Here is a 26,842-nt window from a genome sequence, read left to right as displayed (position 1 = left end):
GAGGAAAAGCTGAGGCTTTTTGACTAAAATGAGGATGAGATGTGATTGGAACAATTAGGCCAAAGAAAGAAAGAAAAGAATACCTACAGGAAAGGAGAAGTCAAACTGTCCTCATTCACAGATAACAGGATCCTTTACATCAAAGAACTAAAAAATTTCATCAAAAGAATCCTAGGAATAATAAAGAATTTAAGCAAAATAGCAGGATACAAAATCAACACACAAACTTCAATAACATTCCTGAATACCAATAATGTTAATGAAAACTATAGTACTCTGAAAAAGGAAAGCAAGATGAAAAGGTACACATGTTCCTGGATAGGCAGAACCAATATTGTCAAAATTGCTATAGCTCCAAAACATATATATAATATATATTAAATAATACTGAATATATTGGACATTTACTGAATTATATATCTTAATCATAATACCAAGAGCATTTCTCATACAACTAGAGAAAACATTATTAAAATTTATATGAAGCCAGATGAAAATCAGAAAAGCAAAAGCAATCCTGAGTAGTGAGAGCAAAGCAGTAAGCCTCACAATCCCAGACTTCGTTACATCACAAAGCTACCGTGAAAAAAACAGCATGCTATTGGCACAAAAACAGACATGTGGATTAATGAAGCAGAAAAGATGATACAGAAACAGTCAAAGGCACATTCAGCTGTGTGATCTTTGACAAAAGGGCCAAAAATAAACAATGGAGGAAAGATAGTCTCTTTAACAAATGGTGCTGGGAAAAATGGCTATCCACATGCACATAATCTAGATCCACATCCCACACCATGTATTTAACAAAAATTAAAATAGATCTAAGATCTATTAAAACAAACACTTAATCTACTATATGGTAGGTTACCTAAAACTTTTGAAAACATAGACATAGGCAAGGATATTCTGAACAGAACTTCAATTGCACAAGAAAGAAATCAAGGATCAACAAATGGGATCATATCAAAGTGAAAAATTTCTCACAACAAAAGCTGTAACCAACAGAGTTAAGAGACAACCTACAGAATACGTTTTTTCAACTACTCCTCAAGCAGCTGATTAATATTTAGAATATAAAGAACTCCAAAAAATAGAACTTGAAATAAAAGACCAAATCGAAAAATCAGCAACTGAAATGAATACATGCTTCTCAGAAAAAGAATAGCAAATGGATCAAAGGTACATGAAATAATATTGAACATCTCTGGTCATTAGAGACATACAAATTAAAGCAACATGGAAATTCTATCCTACATCAGAAGAATGATTACTATGAAGAAATCAAATAATAACAAATGTTAGTGAAATTGTAGGGAAAGATAGAACCCTTCTATATTGTTGATGGGATTGTAAACTAGTACAACTACTGTAGAAAAGAGTATGGAGATTCCTCAAAAAAAAAAAAAACTAACTAAAAACAGAAGTTCCATCCTTCCCAGTCATTTCCCTAGTTAAAGATATGATATTACAATGATACACACTCATGTGTCTCATGTATCACAAGTCAAAATACATAAATCTTGAAAATGTCCTATTTGCCAATGAACAGATACATGGATTTTTAAACTGTGGTAGTTATACTCAATGGATACTACTTTGCTATAAAGAAGGAAGGATTTCAGTCATTCATAGAAAAATAAATGCATTTTGAGACCATAGTATTAAGTGAAATAAATCATATGCACAACCTTAAATACCATATATTTTTTTCTATAAGGGAGACCCAAAGTCAAATAAAGAGCAAAACTGATGACAGATAATAGCAAACAGAGAAATCTTTTGCAAATGCGAGTGTGATGAAGGGGTGGATGGAGAAGAGAGGAAGGGTAGCATAACAGTGAAAAAATTAAGATATGTTCATGTGCTAGCTTCCCATGACTAATGTAATCATTAGGAACTACAATCAAGTACTTGTAAATATAATTGTTTGAAAACAATGAATTAAAGAAGCAGTGATGCATAAAAAAGAGAAAAGAAATCACCAAAACCTAGTGGCTATAACAACACAAATATAATCTCCTATGGGTTTTGAGATCAGAAATCTAAAGCCAAGGTGTCAGCGTGGCTATGATTTTCTCTAGAATTTTTAAGGTAAACTGCATCCTTGCCCTTTTCAGTTGTTAGAGGTTGCCTGCGTATCTTCATTCATGGTGTTTTTCCCGGTTCTTCAAAGTACAAAACTCCTGCTACTGGTTGCATCTTCACATCTCCTTTCTCCACAGTCAAATCTCTTTCTTCTCTGTAATAAGGACTCTTGTGGTTACATCAGGCCTACCTCGGGACAAGATTCTTAACCACATCTGCAAATTTGCTTTTATAATATAATATTCTCCATTTCTAGAGAGTAGAACATGGATATCTTTGGGATATTATTATATCTACACAGCTATGTATGCAAATAAATAGAGATGTAAATGTCCATGTGTATGTATTTGAATGCTTAGACACACAGACCTTACCTTCTAAAATTCATTCATTCTCCAAAAAGCCGCTGGGGCTCCTTCAAAAAATGCCTGACTCCATAGCTGTGGAAAAAAAGGTATGATGTAAGCCTGTAACAATTTTTGATATTCTTACAAAACAAAAACTACTTAAACTATGAAAGGGGCATGTTTTTGAGCAGTAAACTATATAATAAGATAGCCAGTTAGTTTTTTTTGGTTATAGTGTAGAGCTGATAAAACATATAATAAAAGTAACTGATTATAATACTTTGAATTAAGTAAAAAACTATGAGTTTCTGTTGAGATAAGGAAATAAATGAAGAACTGGAAAAATACACTGAAGGAAATCAAAAACAGATTAGACATTGTAGAATAAAATAATTGTGAATTTGAAAACATAGCTATTGTATTAGTTACATATTGCTGTGTGACAAATTAAACTCCAAATTTAAAATACTACTTATCATTATCTTGGGTTCTACAAATGAGAAATCTGGGTAGAATTTAGGTTAGTTAACCAGCTCAGAGGTTCTCACAAGGACCAAATCAAGATGCTTGCTTGTGCAAGGGTACACAACCTTGCTTGTGTCAAGGTTCAAAATGTATAGGATCCAAGTCCAAGTTCACTTGCTAGTTATTATTAGAATTTACTTTCTCATAGATTCTCAGACTGAGTGCTTCAGTTAACTGACCCTGCCTGTTGGGTATGAACCATAATAAGTATTTTCCTTTTCCATGTGGACATTCATAGGATGTCAGCAAGCTTCCTTGAAGTAAGCAACTGAGAGAGACAGAGTAAGTACAAACAAGCATTTTCCAACATCATACTTGAAGCAACATCTCTTTTTTTTTCTGAATTCTGCCTGTTAGTTGCAAGTCACTAGGTTCAGCCCACACTCAATTTGGAGGATGGGTTTTTATACAAGGGTGTGAAAATCAGAAGTTGCCTAGTACAGTCTACCCTCTGACCCGCAATGATTCACATCTTTTGGTTCCTCAAGATCTCAGTATAACATCATGAATTCAAACCCAGAATCTTTTCATTTAAATGAGTACTTGAGTCTCTTCAGACGCAGTTACTTACATATATTTACTAGTTTCTTTCAATTTGCAGATATGTACAACCAAAGATACAGGGTATGTGCCCCACCTTACAAACTTCCCCCAGAAAATGAAGAAACAGGAAGATGAGGATAACTGCTATAGTCATCCCTGCTCAAAATGGGCGGAAATTGGGCACACAACAGAGTCACTGGTCCATAGCAATTCTGAAGTCTAGTCAGGCAAATGTTGGAAACTCCTTAATTAGGTTTCGTGACTTGAAAATGATTTTCCATGGTACTAGGCTTTACCATTTAAGCTCTTGACTCTATTCTCAGAATCTTCCTTCCTTTTTCATGAAAGGCAACACATTTTTGCAGATGTATAATTTTCTCAGCACACTTACTATCAGTAAAATCATGGTCTAGACGCACTCATATTTTGTACCCACAGGATCCCCGTCAGTCAAAGCTGTCAGTGGTTCTGTTGCTAGATTTCTCAAAATCCATACAGAATTTCTGTGATTCTTCCTGGTGTAAACTACATTAGACAAAAGCATAATTATAGGTATCTGTAAAAGAAGACTTTCTCTGCCTCGACACTCTGTTGATCCATTTGAGAGAAAATGCTCTTAGGTCTTCTAGAGCCTCTATAATCCAAATAGAAGATCTGTAGGGGCTGGGGATTTAGCTCACAGGCAGTCGTGAGTTCAATCCCCAATACCGATAAAAAGGAAAAAGACAAAAAAAAAAATAGAAGATCTGTAAATTATGTGCACACTTAATGCTTTATTGGATTCTTGGTGTTACTGCATGATATTCCCATTTTTTAACAAAAGGTGGAAAAGCCAAACACTCATGTACTGTAGACCATTTTTCCTGGGAGCACCAGGAAGGCATTACTTAATTAACATGTTTTGCTCTCTAGACAGGCTGAGAATTTTCAAAACCAATGGTTCCTGGCCCTTTTATATTTAAATAGTTCTCCCTTCAATGTGTCTTTCTCCTATCATATTTTATTTTAAAAGACAGAAAGAAACTAAACAGTATCTTCAATGTCTTGCCTGTAAATATGTTTAGCTGAATGGTTTATATCACCAAGTACATGCTCTGTTTTCTATGTGACTCCAAGTGACAATGTCTCTAAAGTTTCTTCCATTACATAATAAGGATCCCTGTTTTTTCAGGTTCTAGTAACATATTTTCCACTGGTATCTCCAAAGGAATTTAGGCTATCTTTAACACACTCCTCATAACCTTAAGTTTTCATCCACTTCCAGCTTCCAAATCCACTACCACATTTTTTATTTTAAAGAGAATAAAACAAAGCAAAGAAAAGCAAAACAAAACAGAACAAAGCAGATCAGAGCAAAACAATGCAAATAACACAGTATTTCAGAACAACACAACAGGAAGCCAACAGTGGCTACTACAATGTCTCTTGTTTTCTTCGAAATCATTGTCCATAACTTCATACACAGTAAGTTAATACAAATCAAGTATAAAAGCAATCAAAGAAAAAAAGGAGAGCTTTAATGGCTTTTAAGACCAGATAATAGGACATCAATAAGGGCTACCATAATGTCTCTTGTTTTCTACAAAATAGCTGTCCATACCTTCATACACATTGAAATCAAATTGAAAACAGACTAAAACCAATCAAAACCAAGAATAAAAGCATTATTGGACTTTGAAATAAAATGATAGGAAATCATCAATGGCTGCAATTATATCTCATTTTCTTCAGTGTATTTGTTCATACTGTCTTACATAATAATGTCAATTCTTGTAAACCGTTTAGGGGAAGTTCTAGGCATGTATAAGCCTATGCATGCCCATTACCATATTTTTATGTATTTATAATCTGTGCTCTGATACTTCCCTGGATTGGTATACCATACATGGCCTGGTAAGACTGGAAGTCTAGGCTCCTGACTCATCCTTTGCTGCTATAGGTAGATATACTATCCCAGATTTTTTGGTGACATTTTCCTGTGGTGTCAATGGAGATCACATTAGCCATAATGGCCACTCTCATGCCTCAGAGCCAAGGGAGTATAAGAAGACATATGGAATTTCCATTTCCACCTAGAAATAGTAGTCCTCAATCTTGTGTGTTAACAAGGATTGAGAAGAGAACCTGGACTAGTATTCTCACATGGGAGCAGCAAGGCAGTACACAGTACTTTGCTTTCTGGAAAAAGTCAGCCAAAACAAATGTTTAAATAATACCTAATTCTAAAACATGTCTGAAAAATCCACATTTCAATAAAAACATTTTTCATGCCAAGAACTAGAAAGATCTCAAATTGAGCCAGGCATGTTGGCACTGTTCTGCAGTCCCAGCACTCTGGAGGCTGAAGCAGGAGGCTGTGAGTTTTGAGGCCAGCTTGGGCTACAAAGTGAGTTCAAGGCCAGCCTAAACTGTATAGTGAAACCATGTCTCAGAGAAAAAAGATAAAAAACAAAATAAAAAAACAAGAAAAAACAAAATCTGAAGTTGAATGTTAAAAAAATCAATAGATGCCAACACCACAATAACAGATATCTCAGAATTGTCTGACAAAAAAAATTTGCAATAGTCATCATAAAAATTCATCAACAAGCAATTGCAAACACAATTGTGATGAAACTAAAATACAGAGTCTCAGAGAAGAAACAAGATACATGAACCAAGTGAAATTTTAGGACTAAAACATATAAAAACCTTGATGGATGGGAGGAAAGAAGAAAGAAATGAGGATAAAAATGAACAAAGCTACTGAATACATAGTAACAGAATTTTGAAAGAGATGAAGTAAAAACTGTTGGCATTTCAAGGAGATATAGTCAATTTTGCAAGCTTATTTGGATATTTCAATAACTTCCTCTCAACAATTCATATAACAAGTAAACAGAAAATCGGTAAGGACAGAGTTTAATTCAATAACTACATCAATTAATTGGATCTAGTTGACATTTGTAGAATGCCTTGCCCAACAACAGCACAATGCACGTCCTTTTCAAATGCACATAGGATGTTTATCAAGGTAGGCCATATTCTGGTACCACAAACTAAGTTCCATGTAATTTAAAAAGTTTTAAGTCATCTAAGCTTGGTTGTGCACACCCGTAATTCCAGCAGTAGGGTGGCTGTTGCAGGACTATGAATCTACATAGCATCGCATGTTCAAGGTCAGTCTGAAATATGTAGCAAGAACCTATCTCAACAACAACAAAAAAAGATTCAAGTCATAAAAAGTATATTTGTTGACCACTATGGAAATATTTTAGATGTTAGTAATAGAAAAATACCTAGAAAATCTTAACATATCGAAATTGAATATCAACATTTTAAGTAATCAATGGGCCAAAGAGGAAATTAAAGAAACATTAGAAAATGTTTAGAATAGAATAAAAATGAAAATACAATGTATCAAAGTGGGTAGGATAGCTGGGCATGTTGGCCTATGCATTTGAGAGGTTAAGGCAGAAGGATCACTGTGAGTTCAAAGCCAGCTTGAACTATATAGTGAAACCCTGTCACAAAAAGTCAAAAATCAACAAAAAACAAAGTATGTAGGATGTTTAAAAAGCAATATTTAGGGAGAAATTTGGAATACTAAGCATTTGTATTAGAAAAAAAGATCCTCTTCCAACTAACTAGTAAGAATATGAAAACTGAAGTCAACAACAACAAAAAAGAAATACTAAAGGTAGATATAGAAAAAAGTGAAATACAAAAGAGAAGATTAATAAAAGCAAAAGCTGATATGTTAAGAGGGTAAAAAATCAATATAATTCTAGCCAAATTGATCAGAAAAAGGGGAAACACCAATAATTCATAAGAGAAGTGATATCAACACAGACATTAAATAAAAATAAAGGGATATTATAAACAACTTTTTCCTAAAAAGTCAACACTTAGATGAAATGAATATATTCCTTGAATTGTACAGTCTATGAAAGCTCACTCAAGGAAATACATAACCATAGTAGCATTGTAGCTATTATAAAAGTCGGATTTTCTCTTTCCTCAAGGAAACTCAATTATATTAATTCTATTCAAACTCTTCCAAAAAATTTAAGAGGGAGGAATCCTTGTAAACATATTCTGTGAGAATATTACCAAAACATGACAAAGCTGGTACATGAAAGCTACAAGTCAATGTACCTCATGAACTTAGAAGCAAAGAAACTTTGAGTCCAATACCACAAAGGAAATGGATAATGAATTACTATCAATTTGTGTTTATGTCAGGAATATAAGGATTTTTTAATACTTGAAAATGAATTAATCTAATTATCCATACCAACAAAGATGAAGAACCATCTGGTCATCTCATTAGAGGCAGAAAATTTCAACATCTGCTTCTGATAAAAACTCAAAACAAATTAGGAATAGAAGGGAACTTCATTTTGACAAAGAGCTTATATATGGTAAAATCACTGTTTATGTAAAAGATTGAATGCTTACCTCTTAAGATCAGGAACAAGGCAAACATGTCTGTTCTCACTACTTCTACTCTATGTTGTATGAGAATTTATAACTAGGACAATTAGCTAAGCAAAGAAATAAAAAGCATCGACACCAGAAAGTGAATAGTAAAACTGGTTTTAATGACAGATGATATGAAAATTTATGTAAAAATGTGATGGAATCTACAAAACAGTTACTAGAATAACTGAGTTTAGAAAAGTTGAAAAAATGTTTTCAATACAGAAAAATCAATGTATTTGTATATATTATTACTCAATAATCACAAGTTTAAACTTAGCATCATTTATGATAACATTGAAAGTATGAGATATTTACCAAAATAAATCTGATAGAACATGTGAAAGGCCTATGCACTTGAAAACTATGAAATATTAGGAAGAGGAACTAGAACTATCTAATTAAATTACAATTATACCATGTTTATGGTTTAAAAGACATAATACTATTAAGCGGTCAATTGTCTTCAAATTTTTCTGCAACTTCAATACAATTCCAATAAGAATATCAAGAGACTTTTTAATGGAATTTGAAAATATGATTCCAAAAATTATATGGAAACACAAAGAACCTAGAATATCCATAACCACCTTGAAATTAAAAACGAAGGTGAAAAATTAGCACTATCTAACTTCAAAGCTTATCATAAAGTCTCAATAAACAGAACAGTATGTTACTTGCTTAAAGATGGTCAAATAGAGATTTCTGGCCTACCTGGGCCACACACAGTGACCTTCTTTCAATCCAGGGAGCTTCACTGCTGGAAGAGGGAGCTTTGCTGCCTGAGGAGGTTGTGGGTAAGCCTGGGCCATGCCCAGTGACCTTTCAATCTGGGGAGCTTCACTGCCCCAGGAGGTGGGTTCCTGATTACCATCTGAGCCCTGGGAGAGTTTGAGATCCTAGCTCCAGGTGGTTTGAGACCCGCCCGGCTTGTAGCCATGCTGGAATGGGCTTGGTGGGTTTCAGGCCTGCCTTGGGCAATGCCTGGTTGCCTTATTTAGGTCTGGGGAGCTTTCAGGGAACTTCGCTGCCTGAGAGGAGACCTTCGCTGCTGGAAGACATTTTCAGCCTGCCTGGGCCATGCACGGTGATCTTCTTTCAATCCTGAGGCTTCGCTGCCCAAGGAAAGAGCTGCACTGTGAGAGGAGTCCCAGGAGCCCAAGACATAGGAGATGAATTCCAACACACCCGGGGGAAGCTTTGGAACAACATTCGAAATGCAGAAATATAGGAAAATGACAAAACAAAAAACCAAAATGCAATCTCAAACATCCAGCCCATCCCAAGAAAGACTAGGAGCCATGTACATAGAAGAAAACATATGCCATACAGCTGAAATACCTGAACTGAAATAAAGAAGCAACTCTGAGAAGCTTTAAAGGAATTGAAACTAGAAATAATCTCCCAGGTAAAAGATGAAATGATAAAAGTAATGAAAGAGATGCTGCACACATCTAAAGAAGACACAGTAAAAAAATTAGAGAAACAAAATAAAAACATAGAATCCCTGGATAAACACTATAAGAAACAAACAGAATACATAAAGCAGATTCAAAGAGATAAACGGGAAATCAAAAATTCCATTGAAAGTTGTCAAAACTGCCTCAACGAAAGTGAAGATAGAATTTCAGACCTCGAAGAAAAGATTGCAGCTAGTGAACAGGAAAGGAAAGATCTCTTAAAAACAACAAGGAATCAGAAAATAACAATTCAACAGCTGCAAAATGATTCAAAGAAAAACAACATAAGATTGATAGGGATAAATGAAAAAGAAGGGAACAATACAAATGATATATATTTACAGAAGTAGTAGCTGAAGATTTCCCAAACATGAGAATGGATACTGACATTAGGATTAGTGAATGAGATAGAACTCCAAATAGCCATAACCAAAATAAAACTACACACAGACATATAATAATCACCATCATAGAAATCCAGCATAAAGATACAATATTAAAATCTGTTAGAATAGACAGATTACTTATAAAGGAAAACCTATCAGAATCGCAGCAGACTTCTCAACACAAACAATGAAGTCAAGAAGAGCATGGATCCTAAATGAAAATGATTTCCAACCTAGACTGATGTACTCTGCAAAACTCTCCTTCAAAATGGATGGAGAAATAAGATAGTTCCATGACAAAGAACAGATGAAGAACTTCATGATCACCAATCCAACTCTTGCAAATAATACTGAAAAACAGTTTAGATTCAATAGGAAAAAACCACTAAGCAAATGAGACAACTAAAAAGAATGGAAAGATAAAGATGCAACAGCAGAAAGATAACATGCCAACAATAAGCCAACATATAACAGTTATAACCATTAATACAAATGGTCTCAATGCACCAATTAAAAGAAACAGACTGGCAGAATGGATCAAGAAACAACATCCAACCATATGCTGTCTACAAGAAACCCATCTAACCCAAAAGGAAACAAAGTCAAAGGATGGAAAACAATAATTCATGCAACAGGAACCGAGAAAAAAGTGGGAGTACCTATTCTGCTTCCAGACAATGTGAACTTCAAGCCAAGAGTGATCCTAAGAGATAAAGAAGGTCACCACATACTGGTTAGGGGAAAACTTCAAGAGGAAGAGATAACAATCTTAAATATATATGCACCAAATTCCAAAGCACAAAGCAAGTATTAATAGAAATGAAAAATCAAATTAGCAATAGCACAATTATAACAGGAGACCTGTTATAATTATAACATACCATTGAAACCAAGAGAAAGATCAACCAGACAGAAAATCAGCAAATAAATAACAGAACTAAGTCACACCTGTGAACAAATGGACTTGATATACCTATACAGAGTGTTCCATCCAACAACATCAGAATACACATTCTTCTCAGCAGTACATGGGACATTCTCTAAAATAGACCACAAATTAGCTCACAGAACATATTTAAATAAATGCAAAAGAATTGAAATTATCACATGCATGTTATCAGATCATAGTGCCATGAAACCAGAAATTAATGACAAAAGAAATTACAAAAACCCACAAACACATGGAAATTGAGTAATACACTCGAGCAATCAGTGGGTCACAGGGAAAATTAAAGAAGAAATTAAACAATACCTACAAGCAATGAAAATACAAATACAACTTATCAGAATCTGTGGGATGCAATGAAAGCAGTTCTCAGAGGAAAATTTATTGCACTGAGTTCCCACATCAGGAAAACAGAACAAATGCAAATAAAAAACCTGATGCTACACCTCAAACAAATAGAAAAAGAAGAGCAAGTCAAGCCCAAAGCCAAAAGAAGGGAGGAAATTATAAAAATCAGAGCAGAAATTAATTAAATAGAGACTAAGAAAACAATCCAAAGAATCAATGAATCAAAGAGTTGGTTCTTTGAAAGAAGAAATAAAATTTATAAGCCCCTAGCCAACCTAATTTAAAAAAGGGAAGGAAAAGCTCAAATTCATGCAATAAGTAATGAAAAAGGTGAAATCAATACAGACTCTGTAGAAATACAGAAGATCATCGGCACCTATTTTGAAAACCTCTACTCTCATAGGTTTGATAACACAGAAGAAATGGACAGATTCCTAGAAACATATGAAATATCAAAGCTGGGTCAAGAAGATGTAAAGCTGCTGAATAACCCAATTTCTATTAATGAAATTTAAAATGTAATTAAGTCCTTACCTACAAAGAAGAGCCCAGGCCCAGACAGAGTCACTGTGGAATTCTATAAGAAATACAAAGAAGTCTTAATGCCGACACTCCTCCAACTCTTCAATGAAATCTAAAGGGAAGCAATTCTTCCTAAGTCATTCTTAGAAGCAAATGTTACTCTAGTACCAAAACCTGAGAAAGAGCCAACTAAAAAAGAGAACTACAGACCAATCTCCCTAGTGAACACAGATGCAAAAATCCTCAATAAAATATTGGCAAACAGGATACAGCAAATCATCAAGAAGGTTATACATCACGACCAAGTGGTATTCACCCCAGGCATGCAGGGATGGTTCAACATACATAAATCAATAAATGTAATCTGCCATATCAATAAAGCCCAAAGTAAGAATCACATGATCATTTCTATAGATGTAGAAAAAGCTTTTGATAAGGTCCAACACTCATTCATGATAAGAACCTTACAGAAAATTGGAATAGATGGTCTTTACCTCAATATGATAAAGGCCATCTATGACAAACCAACAGCCAGGATCACGTTAAATGGCCAAAAACTGAAGGCTTTTACCTTAAAATCAGGCACAAGACAAGGATATCCCTTATCACTGCTCCTATTCAATATAGTACTGGAAATACTAGCCAGAGCAATTAGACAAGAGAGAGAAATAAATGGGGCAAAGATAGGAAGAGAAGAAGTTAATTTATCATTATTTGTGGATGACATGATACTCTACATAGAAGACCCCCAAAACTACATTGAAAGACTCCTAGATATAGTAAATAAATTCAGCAATGTAGCTGGATACAAAATCAATACTCAAACATCAATATTTCTATACACTACCAACAAAATCACTGAGAGAGACATAAGAGAAGCCACACCCTTCACACTAGCATCCAAAAAAATTAAATGCTTAGGAATTAATCTCACAAAGAAGTAAAATATCTATACAGGGAAAATTATAATGCCCTGCAAAAGATATTGAAGAGGATCTCAGAAAATGGAAAGTCATCCCTTGTTCATGGATAGGAAGAATAAACATTGTGAAAATGGTCATTCTCCCAAAACTGTTACACAGATTCAATGCAGTCCCAATAAAAATACCATGAACATACCTCATAGATCTAGAGAAATCACTCCTAAAGTTCTTCTGGAACCAGAAGAGACCTAGAATAGCAAAGGTAATCCTCAGATTGAAACTGTGGGCATGAACTAAACCGCAGTACATTGGTAGAATTTTTTCCTTCTCAGGGATGCCTTAGTTCTGCCCTTATGGGCTTTCAACTGATTGGGTCAATCTGACCCAAATAATGTAGAATACTGTCTTTACCTACGATCAACTGATTGTGAACATTAAACATACCTTCAAAATATGTTCAGTGCAATATCTAGATTTATATTTAATGGTATAATTGGAGATTATAGTCTCATTAAGTTTGACACATAATACTGACTATCCTACAACCTAAATATTGTCAACAGTTGGCGACATCCATACAATACAATACAATTCATCCACAAAAGAATAAACTATTGATACATACAACATCATGGTAAAACTCAGAATAATTATGTTGAGGGAAAGGACCTATATAAAAAGAGTACAGGCTATATGGTTTCGCTTACATAAAATTAAATTTCTACCAGTGCCAATTAATCTATTGTGTCAGAAGGTAGATCATTTATGATTAGCTGAGGACAGCGATAAGTTAGATGGCAGAGCAGAGTAGAAGCAAAGATCATCAAGAAGTTTGAGGAAATCTGGCAGTGTGAGTGTGTGTGTGTGTGTGTGTGTGTGTGTGTGTGTGTGTGTGATTCTTTTGTTAATTATCTCATGGGTGTATACATAGAAAAACTTAACCAACTTTATATTTTAGGTGCAATTATGTCAATTTTACCTCAATAAATCTATGAAAATTAAAGCTAAAGGTAAATTAAACATCATAGAATTAACCTTACGACTAAGTCCTATGTTATTGCCCACAGTTTTAAAAATACTATGTGAGAGGTTATAAAGCCAACTGCTTTGTCTGTGAGTTTGTTTGCAAGCCACTACTCATCTTATTCCTACTTGAAGGGGATATCTCCAAATGTGAAATATTGGTGGGACACAGCACCCAGAATCCACTAACAAGTGGAAGGATATATTTCCTCCCTCCACTCCCTCTTGGGCCTATGAATCTAGAACAAGTCACAGTGAGACAGGAATGGTTGGTTAGTGTCTAGTTGTAGTTTTGATAATGCGTAACTCCAGGTAGTACTGTGTCAACAGACTACTCCTGATAGAAGAAGATTCCAGGCTTTTTTGTGGTTCCTAGGACCTCTTTGGTGCACATCATCTTCCAAGCTCAGCCTTCCAATTTCCCCCTGATTCTAGAAGCCCCTTCACCCATGACAGCCTTTCAATAAATTATTTTGAGAATTTTTTTTGTTCAACTAGACTATCAATTTGTTTCTGCTGCTTATAATTAAGAACTTTAATAATTCAGAGAAGAAGAAAAGGAGACTCATAAAGAAAAAATTCTGGAAAACCCACAGATCTTAACCAAGTAGAAACCAAGTATCTATTTTACTTAATAATATACAATATATTGTATATTATATATAATATACAATATATTAATATATAATATACAAATATTGTATATTAATATATAATATACAAAAATATTGACATGAAATCCTAGATCCATTACTTTGGATCAAGGGTAAAGAAAGTATGTTCAGCAAAATACTGTATAGCCTAGTTCATTCCAGGCGCACAGGCTGTGATCCTGTCTTCAAAGAATTTCCCCACAGAGCTGACTTGGGTGGGTGGACACTGCATTTGTTTTTCCTTTCTGCTGTCAGTAACGGACTACAGAGAATAGAGAGAATGGTGTTGGATCATTGGGTATGAGCAGTGGGACAAAAGTCAGAGTCAGCCGGGATTTGAACCTTCTTCAGTGTGACTCAGAGGTTAGGCAAATCTCCAAACCCTAGTACAAGTTTTTTTTTAAACTTACCCTTAGAGTGTTGAACATTATTGAAAATTCTTACTCAACAATATGGCTTCCAGGAATCTAAGTAGTTCTTTCCTTTGTACATTGCACATAGCAGATGATAATATTCACGCAATAGTGATAAATAGAGAAATAGGCTGCTTTCAGTTCTAGGTGACTAATCTGGAATTCTGGCACATGGATTAGGAAGTGCCAACCAAAATATATGATCAAATTCTTCATGCAACTATTTCAAGCCCTCTATAACCTGTCCCAGCCTGATGTTTTTCCATTGCTGCATTATGTATATCCACAGCTTCTGCCCAAACTTCTGCCCTTTCCCTCTGTCCAACCAAATTTTATCACTGGAGTCCAATGGTTTTCAGACTGTGATTCAAAGTCAACTCTTAGGTTTGAAGAAAGTAAGAACGAAACCAGGAAATATTAGAAGCACTGCTCTGGTTCGCAGTGATTTCATCTTCCCTTCACCTTGTCTCTTTTTTCTTTTTTGGTATTTTTATTTTTATTTAGGGTCTTATTATGTAGCCTAGGCTGGCCTTGAACTCATGGTGATTCTCCTGCCTCAGCCTCCCAAGTGCTGGGATTATAGGCATGCTCCCCCATGCCTGGCTGGCCCTGTCTTTTCTTTGTCATGGATGACATTCACCTTTATACTTAGCATTTCTTAGGTTATATTTTATTTTGTCTTCCCAGTGAGATTTGTAAGATTTTTGGAAGGCAAAGAACCTAGTTTACTCTGAGCACTTAACAAACGCCTGTGGAGGAAGTGAATTAATCCAAAATTAAAATAGCTAGAATTTATTGATTACTGTGTGCCAGACACCATGCTAAGCACTTTGAAGCTATTATCTCATTCAATCTTGTAAGAAAATCTATAAAGTAAATATTGTTAATACACACATTATTAATATATTTATTTCACAAATGAGGAAAATGAGACTCAGAATATGGAAGTTATTTACCCAAGGTCATTTACTCAGCCAATAAGTGGCTAACGGGAATTTAAATTACTACTAGTCTCAGAGTTAGCATGATTCAAAGAGAGGGATAATGCTACAAACATTTAAGATATAGCTCTGAGATACCAGACGTCCCCCAACGTAGGTAACAGATGAAATACCAACAATAAAATAAATGTTTTGAAGGAAGAAAGAAATGAAAACTATTGCCAAACTGGGGTCACTGGTTTGTTCTCTCCTGGAACTCTCATCCATTCAAGACCTTCCCCAGAAACAAAGAAAATTTCTGTTCTCTGTTAAGTGAAAGTAGTAATCTGCATTCACTCACAAAATCATAATTAAGCAGATTTTTGAACTTTTGATCACTTATACATACTTTATTTGCAAACTGGCAATATATGTAGAAGCACAAAGCTTGGCACATATATAACAAGCACTTAATAAAGCATTCATGATATTTTTGGTGTTAATGGGAAGAATATTTATTGAGTGCCTAGTATGCACAATATTTGAGTGTTTTCTGAGGTCCTGAGTCATATAGTCCTTACAATTTTTCCTTGAATTAGGTTTGATTGCATTTTAAGAAATGAAGAAACTGAACCTCAGAGTGGTTAACATTACCCAAAGTTACACTGATCTGATACACAATCTACACAATGTACATTCTGTGTAATACTCATATCAAATGAAAAATATGTAAGATGATACAAATAGATGAACAAAAAATAAAAATGGCAACCAGTTCTTTCTAGCACCCTGGAAACAATGCCTACGATTTGAGTTTGGCAGAAAGACAGAATTCATTCCAACATATTTGTAGACCCAACAGTTTCATCATACTTTAAAGGAGCTTGGAGGACAAATATTCTACCTCTCTAGAAGCAAAAGTACTCTTGAACATGGCTTTTGACCCATTCCATATCAGACGATGAGAATCTGTTCCACTTTCATCCAGGAAGAATCTTCTTCCTTGGTTACAGCTAGTAGGGAACAAGTCAATGAGCTGAAGATTCTTTAGTGGAAAATATGCAAAGTGATTTGACTCCCCAAAATACATATTCTCACATTTTCCTCTAATAATAGGAAATTTACCTGCATGTGTGAGCACAGCTAAAGACTACATGTGCCAACATCCTTTGTAGTTAAAAGTGGCCTTATAGCTAAGTCCTGGCCAATAAGACGTAAGTAGAAGTGATACATATTATCTCTAAATTGTGCCTTTAAAATGGAAGTATGTTATTCACTGCTTGTCCCAACTCCCCCCTGAAATACTGACAAGGTGGAGAGTAACAAGATGGAAGGAACCTATTCTCTTAATATTATCAAGCCTCCATACCAACCCTAAAACACCTACTCAAATTATTGAGTGACAAATTAACCTCTATCCTGCTTAATCTGAGATAATTTAGGATTTCTTTAGTGATACTGAGACTTGAACACAGAGCCTTCACATTGAGCTGTAGTCTCTAGGCCTTTTATTATTCCCTTTCTAGGTATCTTCCTGAAAGAGGTAAAGAAATCATATTACAGTGACATACACATACCCATGTTTATAGCAGCACAAGTCATAATAAGTAAATCTTGAAAGTGGCTTATATATTTACCAACAATTAAATGGATAAAGACAATTTGATATTTATATACAATGAAGTACTAGTCTGATATAAAGAATAAAATTTAGTTATTTGTAGGAAAATGAAAGTGCCTTGCAATAATGTTAAATGGAATAAATTAGAATATAAAAGGTTCAAATAGCATATGTTTTGTCTTATATGATGAGACGCCCAAAATTATAAATAATTTAAAGAGCGAAGATAACAGATTAATTGGATTTTTTTGCAACAGTGTCTTGCTAAAGACTAAATTGACAATGGTGCGCTTGAACTATTGATCTTCCTATCTCACTCTCCCCTCTCAGAGTTCTTGGATTATCAGCTTTTATTACTATATCTGGCTAATTTGGGGTTTCTTAATAGAGAAGTAAAGCATGTAACTAATAGGCAACAAGTAGGAAGAATGCTCAGGAAGCTTATCTACTTTGAATGTTTTGCTCTGAATATTTAGAGAATGAAGAGATCCTTCTCTGTCATCTAGTCCAAGGTCACATTTCAACTGAGACCCAAGGAAGAAGACAGGACTTATCCAAAACTACACACTTAATTCAGGTTAGGGTTTCCTAGTCTGTTGCTATCTAGGGTGGATATCCTCTTTATTTATATACTTGGCATCATTAAGGGCCAACATTAAATGCTCTTCCTAAAAATATCAAACTCAACTTGTTCTTGTTTCTAGACCAGACAGTTTCTAAAAGCAGATCTGTGGCAGATCCTTGAAAGCCAGCGTACTAATGTACTACAGTGGTTCATATTTTTAAAAAGCAATCATAATGTAAAGCAAACAGCTGTACTGCAAAGTAGTGGCACCCAATTTATTTGATAACAAGGACTTTTTAATTGCATTTTTCTGGGATTAAACACAAATATGCAGCCAAATACCCATCAGTAACTTGGTAAACATGGGGAGTTCTAGTAGCTGAAGCAAACATTGAGTTGGTAAGGTTGGCATTTGTACCAACACCCAACATATGAAATATATGTTACATGGAAAGCATGTTTTGAATGAACCCATTTTTGTAATAGAGCATTGATACAAACAAATATTGTTGTTCAGAATACTGAAAGCTCAGGTGAGCAAAGGAGACATAACTTTCAGTAAAGGTGAGTGAGGACAAAGATGGTCTAACAGACAAAGAGGATTTGACTTTTTAAAAGTCCAATTACAAAATGAGGCTACAGATACACTTTGTTCATCCACATGTGATAACTCCTCACTTTACGATTTCATGATGTTTTTCCTAAAAATTAGTAAGTCCCATTACAACCAGATCAGATCATACCTTTGGGAAACAGATGAAGGTAGATGTGATCCCCACCTCTGTAACTTGCTAGCTGTTTTTTCCTTCACTTCTCCAAAAATCTTGATTATGTTGTCAGTAAGATACAGACAATATCCTCTGCTTTAGTTGGTAATTGCAAGTATTAGATATGTAAAAACTGTTTAAAAACACATAACCCAGTGCTTCACATATAGTATAAATTTCACCAACATCATGTTTGCATGTGCCTACAGTATTGGAAATTATTTGAACACAGAGTAGAAACAACCAGAGTTTCCTCATAATATGGTTAGAAGCTCTTGTCTTTTAGAGCACAACAGACTTATCCAACAAACTTGAAGAAAATGTGGATTTATGTATCCCCGTTGCCAGAAATTTTGATTCAGTAGTCAGAGCTGAAACATTTTAAAATAAACTTTCCAAATGATTCTGGTATACGTGTCCCAAGGACTATACTTTGCGAAAGATTGGCCTAGAATTCTAGAATGTATCTATGAGCCCGAGGCAAAGTCATTAGATGATTTCAACAGTCTAGCAGTTCTTGGCTAACTGCTGTGAGGCTGGAAATTCGAGTTCATCCTTTAGCTTGGAAATGCGGGTGGAAGGTGAAGGACTCTCAGCTGCAAGCTCTCTTGATTCCATTAGGCTATATGTGTTTCAAGGCTAAAGAAAAAGACTCTTACAAATTAATTTCTTTTAGCTTCTTTTACCTGCTACTTTCTGAAAGCTCTCTCCTTTTCCTTTTTCATAAGACAAATGAATGCTGATCAAAGAGGAGGCTGTTATGGCTACAGTTAATTAAGCTGTTGAGTAAGGAGCACTCCACTTAACAATTGTCTTTTTCTCATCAAAATTAGAACTGTAAAGTGGCTGATAATGGGATAAAGAAAGCATCTCATCTGGCTGGTGCACAAAACCCCTACAGTTCAAAGTTCCGGGTTCTCTTGATGCCTGTCCAGAACTCTTACACTAGGATAAGTTGCTCCTTTTAAGCTGAGATCAGAAATAGCTGAAGTAGCAAAACTGCCCCTGCTCTTTTCACAAGACTTCATGAAAAAATTAACTGGGTTAAAAAAACAACAAAACTAAAATCTTCACTTTATTTGGTTTAGACAGTGAGAAAAACATTGATGTAGCCACAAAATCTATAATATTGATGGAGATTTCTTGGACACCAGCATGATGAACAAAAGGTGACAGCATGCATCGCATAGAGGTCATAACTGAATAATCAATTTTCCAGTGTTGAGGATGAGGTTTGGGATGAGGGATTTTGAGATGTCGCTTACTCCTTCTGGAAGACTCTGATTTGCTCAAGGAGGTTTTCTCTACATTGTGAAATGAACATATGAAATAAAGGGCCTCTGTTAAAATTTACTAGCCCCAAACCACCTTCCTTATAAGTTTATTCTTCAGCAACAAATCATTAGCTATATATTCTTTTCTCCAAGAAGCCCATTAAAGAAGCTACACAGAAATGCAAAGGTTTTGATTTTTCTAGAGTTTACAGTAAATTAGGTGTATTGGAACCACTGGCCTTTCCCTGTTTTGTTGAAGGAGGACAACGGCTCATAGTAATGTATAAAACGGTTTGTCTGTTTAATTTTGATATCTTATGGAAGTCTACTGTTTCATGACTATAGAGATCTGATATTTAGTGAAGGCCACATTGCATTATCTTTCCAATGCATGTCCTATCTGTCCCAGCAAGAGACAATAGTATGCTGCACAGTAAACATTTGTTTACTAGTATAATAATAAACAGTAAAACACTGGCCTATGAATAAAGAGACATGGGGTCCAGCTTTAGCTCTGTTAACAGCAGGTTTTTAACCTTGAGCAAACTCCTACCTCTGTCTCATAATAGAGTTCTTCATTTGTAAAATAAGCAAGATTTCTAAGTGTCACTCCAGCTTTGTCATTCTATGAGTCTTAATGAAAAGTAAATTAGTCCTATCATATCACCAACTTTAAGTCAATGTTTCCTAAGGTCCAGTTTACAACACAATCAACTATAGAAAGCAATTCCATATAGAAAGTTATCCTATATTTGCAAGATGACATAAACAAGATAACTACTTACATTGATTGACTGTATTACTGGAGCAACGTAGTTACCCACAAGTTCATAAGAAACTGGTTAAAGTGTACACAGCCATATAACAGAATACTGTATATCTGTGAAACCAAGTAAAAAAAATTATGCAAGATAGAAAAATATCTTTAAATTACTTTGTTTTTTAAAGCTACAGAGAAGTGTACAAAATATGTTTATTTGGGGAAAGTGATATATAAGGGTAGATTTTATATTATGAATGTATTTATAATTATATGTAATCATATTAAATATCCTACATTATGTACAGAGGTATTAAATATTTATATTATATATAACTTTCATTTGCTTGTATCTGATAAAGAAACTCTGGAGTAATTCGTGAGAAATGTGTAATGGTGGTTACCTGGGTTTGATGTCAAGTAGAGGTGGGAATTGTGCATCTGAGGGCAGAAATGTGAGACTTTCATGCTATACTTTTCTGTATTTTATATGTTTTTATAGTTTTAAAGTTTTGTGCCATGTGAATGTATCATTAGTTCAAAAATTAAATTATAAAGTAGAATAAAAGAATAAATGTGGTAGCCGGTCGAAAATTCAGATGGCTGAGCTTAATGAATCAAAGCTCAGTGTCCCAGAATCTGCAGTTTCAGATATCTCTTCAGTAGTTCTGATGCAAGTGATAGATGAAAAACACTTTGAGAAACACCGGCCTAAATGATTTTTTTTTTTTTTTAGAAAAAAATAAAAGTTGCCTGCAGTGATAGTGGAGAATTTCTTTGCCAACAAATCTCATATCACTTGAAATTATGAGGCTTGCAAATCCACATTTTACCTTTCTTTAACTCCTGCTGATGTTGTCAAGCCCACTTTGGGAAATCCTAACAGTTCTCGATTGTGGGAAACAAGTCACTAGCACCTAAATATGTGAGTAACCAGCTTTTCTTTTTCCAAGATCAGGTTAGCAGGACCTTTTCACTTGAGGGAAAAAAAGGTTGCTTGGAAAGAGAAAATTTCCTCAAAAAGATGAGAGAATGAGTTCACTTGCCTGCATCCCTACCCTACCGTCAGTTGGTCTGAGCAAAATTGCGACAGCACTGACATCCTTCTTGCTTCCTCTTTAGGGTAAGTGGATTTCAAATTGGGGAGTGAGCAATATAAAGGTTTTGACTGGGGCTGGGGATATAGCTCAGCGACAAAGCACCTGCCTGGAAAGTACAAGGTCATAAGTTTAATCCTTGGTACCAAACACACACACACACACACACACACACACACACACACACAAATGCACAAAAGGTTTTGCCTGAAACTGGCTTATATTTATTTTTGAGCCAATTTGATGACATTAAAAATACTAGACAAAATTTGTTGATTATGTGTGCTAAGCACTTACCAAATTTTTCTTTTTTCTTTTGTTAACTGAAAAGGATAAGTACTAACTATGTTGTTATTTCCCCTTAAAGATATAGAAGCTGAGGCTTTAATAAGTTAAATAACTACTCATAAGACTAATAAGCAGGACTCATTGTTGATTTAGGATGGCAATTGGGATTTCCATTCTGATTGCAGAGTTTGTGTTTATAACCACTCCTCTAGACTGCTTGTCTTTGGAGGTGGTGATGGAGAAAGTCATCCTTCCTAGAGGCCAAGGTCAAGTCACCTATAAAGAAATTTCTGTAGGCAGGTATGGTATAGCATGTCTGAAATCCTAGCAGTCTAAGAGGCTGAGGCAAGAGGATCACAAGTTTGAGCCCAGTCTTTAACTTAGAATATTAATACAATTCTGTTTCAAAACAAATGTTTAAACAGTGACTGAGAGGGTAGTCCAGTGCCATGGCTTTGTAATCAACCCCTAGAACTATAAACCAATAAAAATATTTTACATGTATGATAGTATCAAGTTTGAGGGTATAGGCAACTACTTTGAAGGCAGTAAGATTCACTATGATGCCCATTCTGGTTTGACTATTGTCTTCTTTGGAAGTCCTGTAATGTTTACAAGGTTTAGGTTTTATTGGTCTTGTTCTCTACTGTTTTGTTCAACTTTATAATACCTAATGAGATAGACAATTCTTTTTAAGGAAGCAAGAGGCATTATGGTAACCATTGTTGATAACCTTGTACTCTGTTTTACATCATGTGCTATGTCTATCCTTGATTTTGACTGACAGCTGTGTTTTGCCACATTTGACTTTATTCTCTTCCAAAAAAAGTAATAAGAACTAAAGAGTAATAAAACCCAAAATGTGTAAATTTTGTTGTAAAAAAGAGAGGAAAAAAAAGTGCTCTAAAGGATACAACTGCAAGTATGTTTAGGGGTGTTAAATAGATGACCATATTAATGTTTTTGGTTGGATCATTGAACACAACTGTTTGCAGTCTTACTGTTTGAATGTCCACTTTGTATGCTTTGATCCTGTGACTTGAGCAACTATCTCTAAGATGATAATGTGTAATCTATTAACTGGTGATTTCTTACTTTTTTTTTTTTTTTTTGTAGTTCTGTATTACTTGTACCCTTACACCGCTTTGTTTTGTTTTTTCTCTTTTTCCTTTTAAATAAAATTTTAAAAAAATATATTTTACAAATATATCCCATGAGTTCAGGGAAACTTTATTGGCTCATTGGTTCTGTCTCTTACTTCTTGTTCTGATCTGTTGTTGGATTCTGTCTCTTTGGTTTGCCCATTGAAATTGACATTTCAGTTGGACTATCTACGCAGATTTCATGTTTGGCTTTTTACCTGATTAGTGACTTCCAGATTTCATTTGGCTTTAGTCCCTGAAGTCTCCAGGTAGGTCTAGCACCAAGATCAAGCCAGCCTTCTAGTCCATGCCCTCACTATGGATATAGAATGGTGAAAATATACTGGTTCTTTCAAGAAAAAGAAAACAGATACTCTCGGTCTCTTAGAGCTTGCTCAACTATCTGCTTCTGCTAACCCACAGGGCTCCAAAGTCTAACCAACAAATTGATTGCCTCCAGCATACACAAAGAAGCCTAGCCAACAGCAAGGACTACATTGGTGGCTCAAGAATCATATTTAATGGCATTTGCCACTCTTCTCTACAGCTGGAGATATAGCTCAGGAAGTTGCAAAGACAGGGAAGAAGAAATGCATAATATCACTACCGTAGTTCATGGATTATTTGTGTTTTCTGGAAAAGGACATATTTGGGTCAAGCCAGTCACATACTGTTGCCTTGTTCTGTGGTGGAAGGTATTGGAAAGTAGTTGGCAAAAGCAGAGGAGAAGCAGAATATTTGGCAGCACAAGAGTAAAGCAAACTGGCCCAGACTCTGAGTGAACTGGAAGCTTTAGTCAGCCAGTCATACTTAGGGAAATAATAATCCCAGCTTAATTTTTTGAGGAAAAAAGTGCTTAGTTCCATTAGCTAGGGGAAAAGCCTGATGATTTTTTGCTTATTTGTATTTTTATCTCGTCTTGGCATTAACTGAGTCCTGGGGGCTATATGGAATTAGACTACTTTATCTCTTTTTGCTGCTTTGACCACATCCTTCCGCTTTCCAGAATCACTCAGCAATCTTCTCATTAGGACAACAGAGCAGTAGGTCACACCCATGAGCTGTTTTCACCAACTAGCACAGACTCTGGGGCCTCAAGCTTTGTAATATTGGGCAATATCTGAACCTTTGTTTCCCAGTGCCTTACTCTTTAACATGGAAATAATACCACTTACCATACTGAGTTGTTATGAAGAATAAATAAGTTAATATTTGTGTGGCCCTTGGAACAATATTTGCCAATAGCGTGTGCTATGTAAATAATATAATTCACATACTTCTTTGCAAAACAAATATCTGTAGATTATTTATGAGATATCCATGGTTGCAAACTTTCTCCAAAAAACCACATAGCAAATATTTTGTAAGATATTTGGGCCACGTGATTTCTGTTGTAACTACAGTACTTAATTCTGCTATTGTAGTATGGAAGCAGTCATTTATAATACGTAAACAAGTTGATGTGGTTGTGTGCTAATACAAATATATTTATAAAAACAGACTAGGTTGGAATTGACCCATAAATTATAAGTTGCTGATCTCTGTGCTACAGAATGGGGATACAATGATATGCAAAATAGATCCACTAAATCATTCTTTTCGTGTGAGGCAGGCATTACACAAATAATTCGTATCTTATCAAGTGTGAGAAGTATGGGAGTTGTAGGTTTCAGAGGGTATAATCTATTCTGGAGGATTGGCAACATGTCCCTGTGTAAGTAACTAATAACAAACTGAGAATAAAGATAGACTTAGGAAAATGGAGGCAAAGGATGGCATGTGTGAGATATGCTGACATCACCATTAAAGAGCAGAATGGCACCAAAACAAAGCAAAAACCCAGAAATGCAAACATTAAATCTGGTAGCTCTATGTTTAGAATATGGGGCATGGCTTAGGTAGCCCTGCCCCTATGGCACTGCCTACCAAAGTTCCCATGGTATTTCTCTTGGGCAGACTCTGTTCACTTTCTGTGGTATGTGTCATATATTCTAACTCCTTGCCTCTCCAAGTTCCTAGAGTCCCTGCGGCACTTTTGGCTTTACTCTCACAGTTTCATATACTGCCCTCCCCAAGGTCACACTGCCTGACCTCCCATGCCTTCTCCTGAAATCCGGGTCGAAACCTCCCTATCTTGGTTACTTTTCTCTCCTTACTGAGACAAAATACCTGAAGCCCAAAGTTAAGGAAGGAAACCTCCATAGTTTATGGAGGTTTCAGTCCATAATCAACTGGTTTCAAAGCAGGGTTGCATGGCACAGGGGCAACAATTCAAGGTGGCAGAAGACAGCAAAGCAGCAAGAGCAAAAGGTAGGGGGTGAAGGGCAAGCCTCTTTTCCTCCCTTATATTGTGTGGTTACCCACCCACACCATCTCCATGCCCTCCTCTTACACAGGCTCAGGATGTTTACAAACTGAAGACCTCGGTTCTCTGCTGAGTCTCATATTTAAATTTCTAAACTTCTCAAGTTGACACAATGTATCAACCATAACACTCCATGACCCCACAACTCTTGTATTCTGCACTTCTGTAAAGCCAATACCATGTAGACTACGCCAAGGTCTTCCATGAGCTTGAGCAGTAGCTGGGCTTACTTGAATCTTGGTTGCAGTGACTTCTTAGTACCTCACTAAGGTTTACACAGCTAAACACTGTGATACAAATCCTGGCAAACTAGTTCCCTAGGAGGCCTTTTTGGAGCATGTTGCTTCAGGGTTCTCTTCTTAAATGAATGCTTTACAGCTTTGAACCCTTGAGTCATAAGTGGGTGGGGTCTACCTGATTTTTCATATATGCTTATGGGGTGTTTCCCATTTTCCTGATATAAAGCACTTGAGTTCTTTCTAGTGCTAATCTTTTCAGCAATCAGTCTCTCTTGTGCTCCATTTTTACAGGCCCCAACTTTAAAAAAGTGGCCTTCCTCGTGAAACTCAAAACTTTTAAAATCACTCTGCTAAGCCACTTATTTTTAGTTCCCAATGTAGAGCTGGCAAAAAGGATCCAAGAGTGCCCATACCATAGCCTGAATGCTGGACTATCTTGAAAATTTCCTTACCAGGTAAATTAGTCCGCCACCCTTAATATCATTCTCTCACAGTCTCAGGATACAAGCAAAACTACACAAAGTTTTTGCCACAGTATAACACATAGGGTGGTTATTTCAATTGCCAACAGAATCCTCGTTTCCAACTGAAATCTCCTGAGGCTGATTTTCTTTCTGTCTGTTCTCCTCTCAGCATTGTGGTCTTCTAAACTCTGACCAGAATCTCCCATCAAGCTCAGCTTGCTGCCGTTTCACCAGATGTCACCTTCAAAACTTTCCAAACTCCTGTGAACCACTTCCAAAGGTATCTAAGCCACATGGTCAGTCAGCGTCACAGCAACAATACCTCTTCTGTACTGAAATACGTTTCAGTCGCCTTTTTCATTGCTGAGAAAAGTATCTGATGCCCACAATTTAAGGGTAGAGAAATTTATTTTGGCTCATGTTTCAGTTACTAAGGTTCAGTTACTAAATCTTTCTGTGTCAAAGTCTGCTTTGTCTGCCAGATGGAAATGACATTCAGCTAGCTCTAAGGCAGAATGGCATGACAAAGGAACATGGCAAAGGAAAACTGTTCGTGGCATGGAAGACAGGTAGCAGAGATCAAGTGAGATGCTGGGAAGGGCGATATAGCCTTCCGGATTATCCCCACAATGACCGAGCTCTTCTGATTAGATCTCATCTCCTAATAACAAGTCAGCTATAATTCCCCGTAATTCAGCCACTTTC

This window comes from Cavia porcellus, unplaced genomic scaffold, assembly GCF_034190915.1.
Source record: "Cavia porcellus strain 051 isolate PalLab524CR breed Dunkin Hartley unplaced genomic scaffold, mCavPor4.1 scaffold_3, whole genome shotgun sequence".
In the NCBI taxonomy this organism is placed as follows: Eukaryota; Metazoa; Chordata; class Mammalia; order Rodentia; family Caviidae; genus Cavia; species Cavia porcellus.
Note: the sequence above shows the minus strand (reverse complement) of the source record.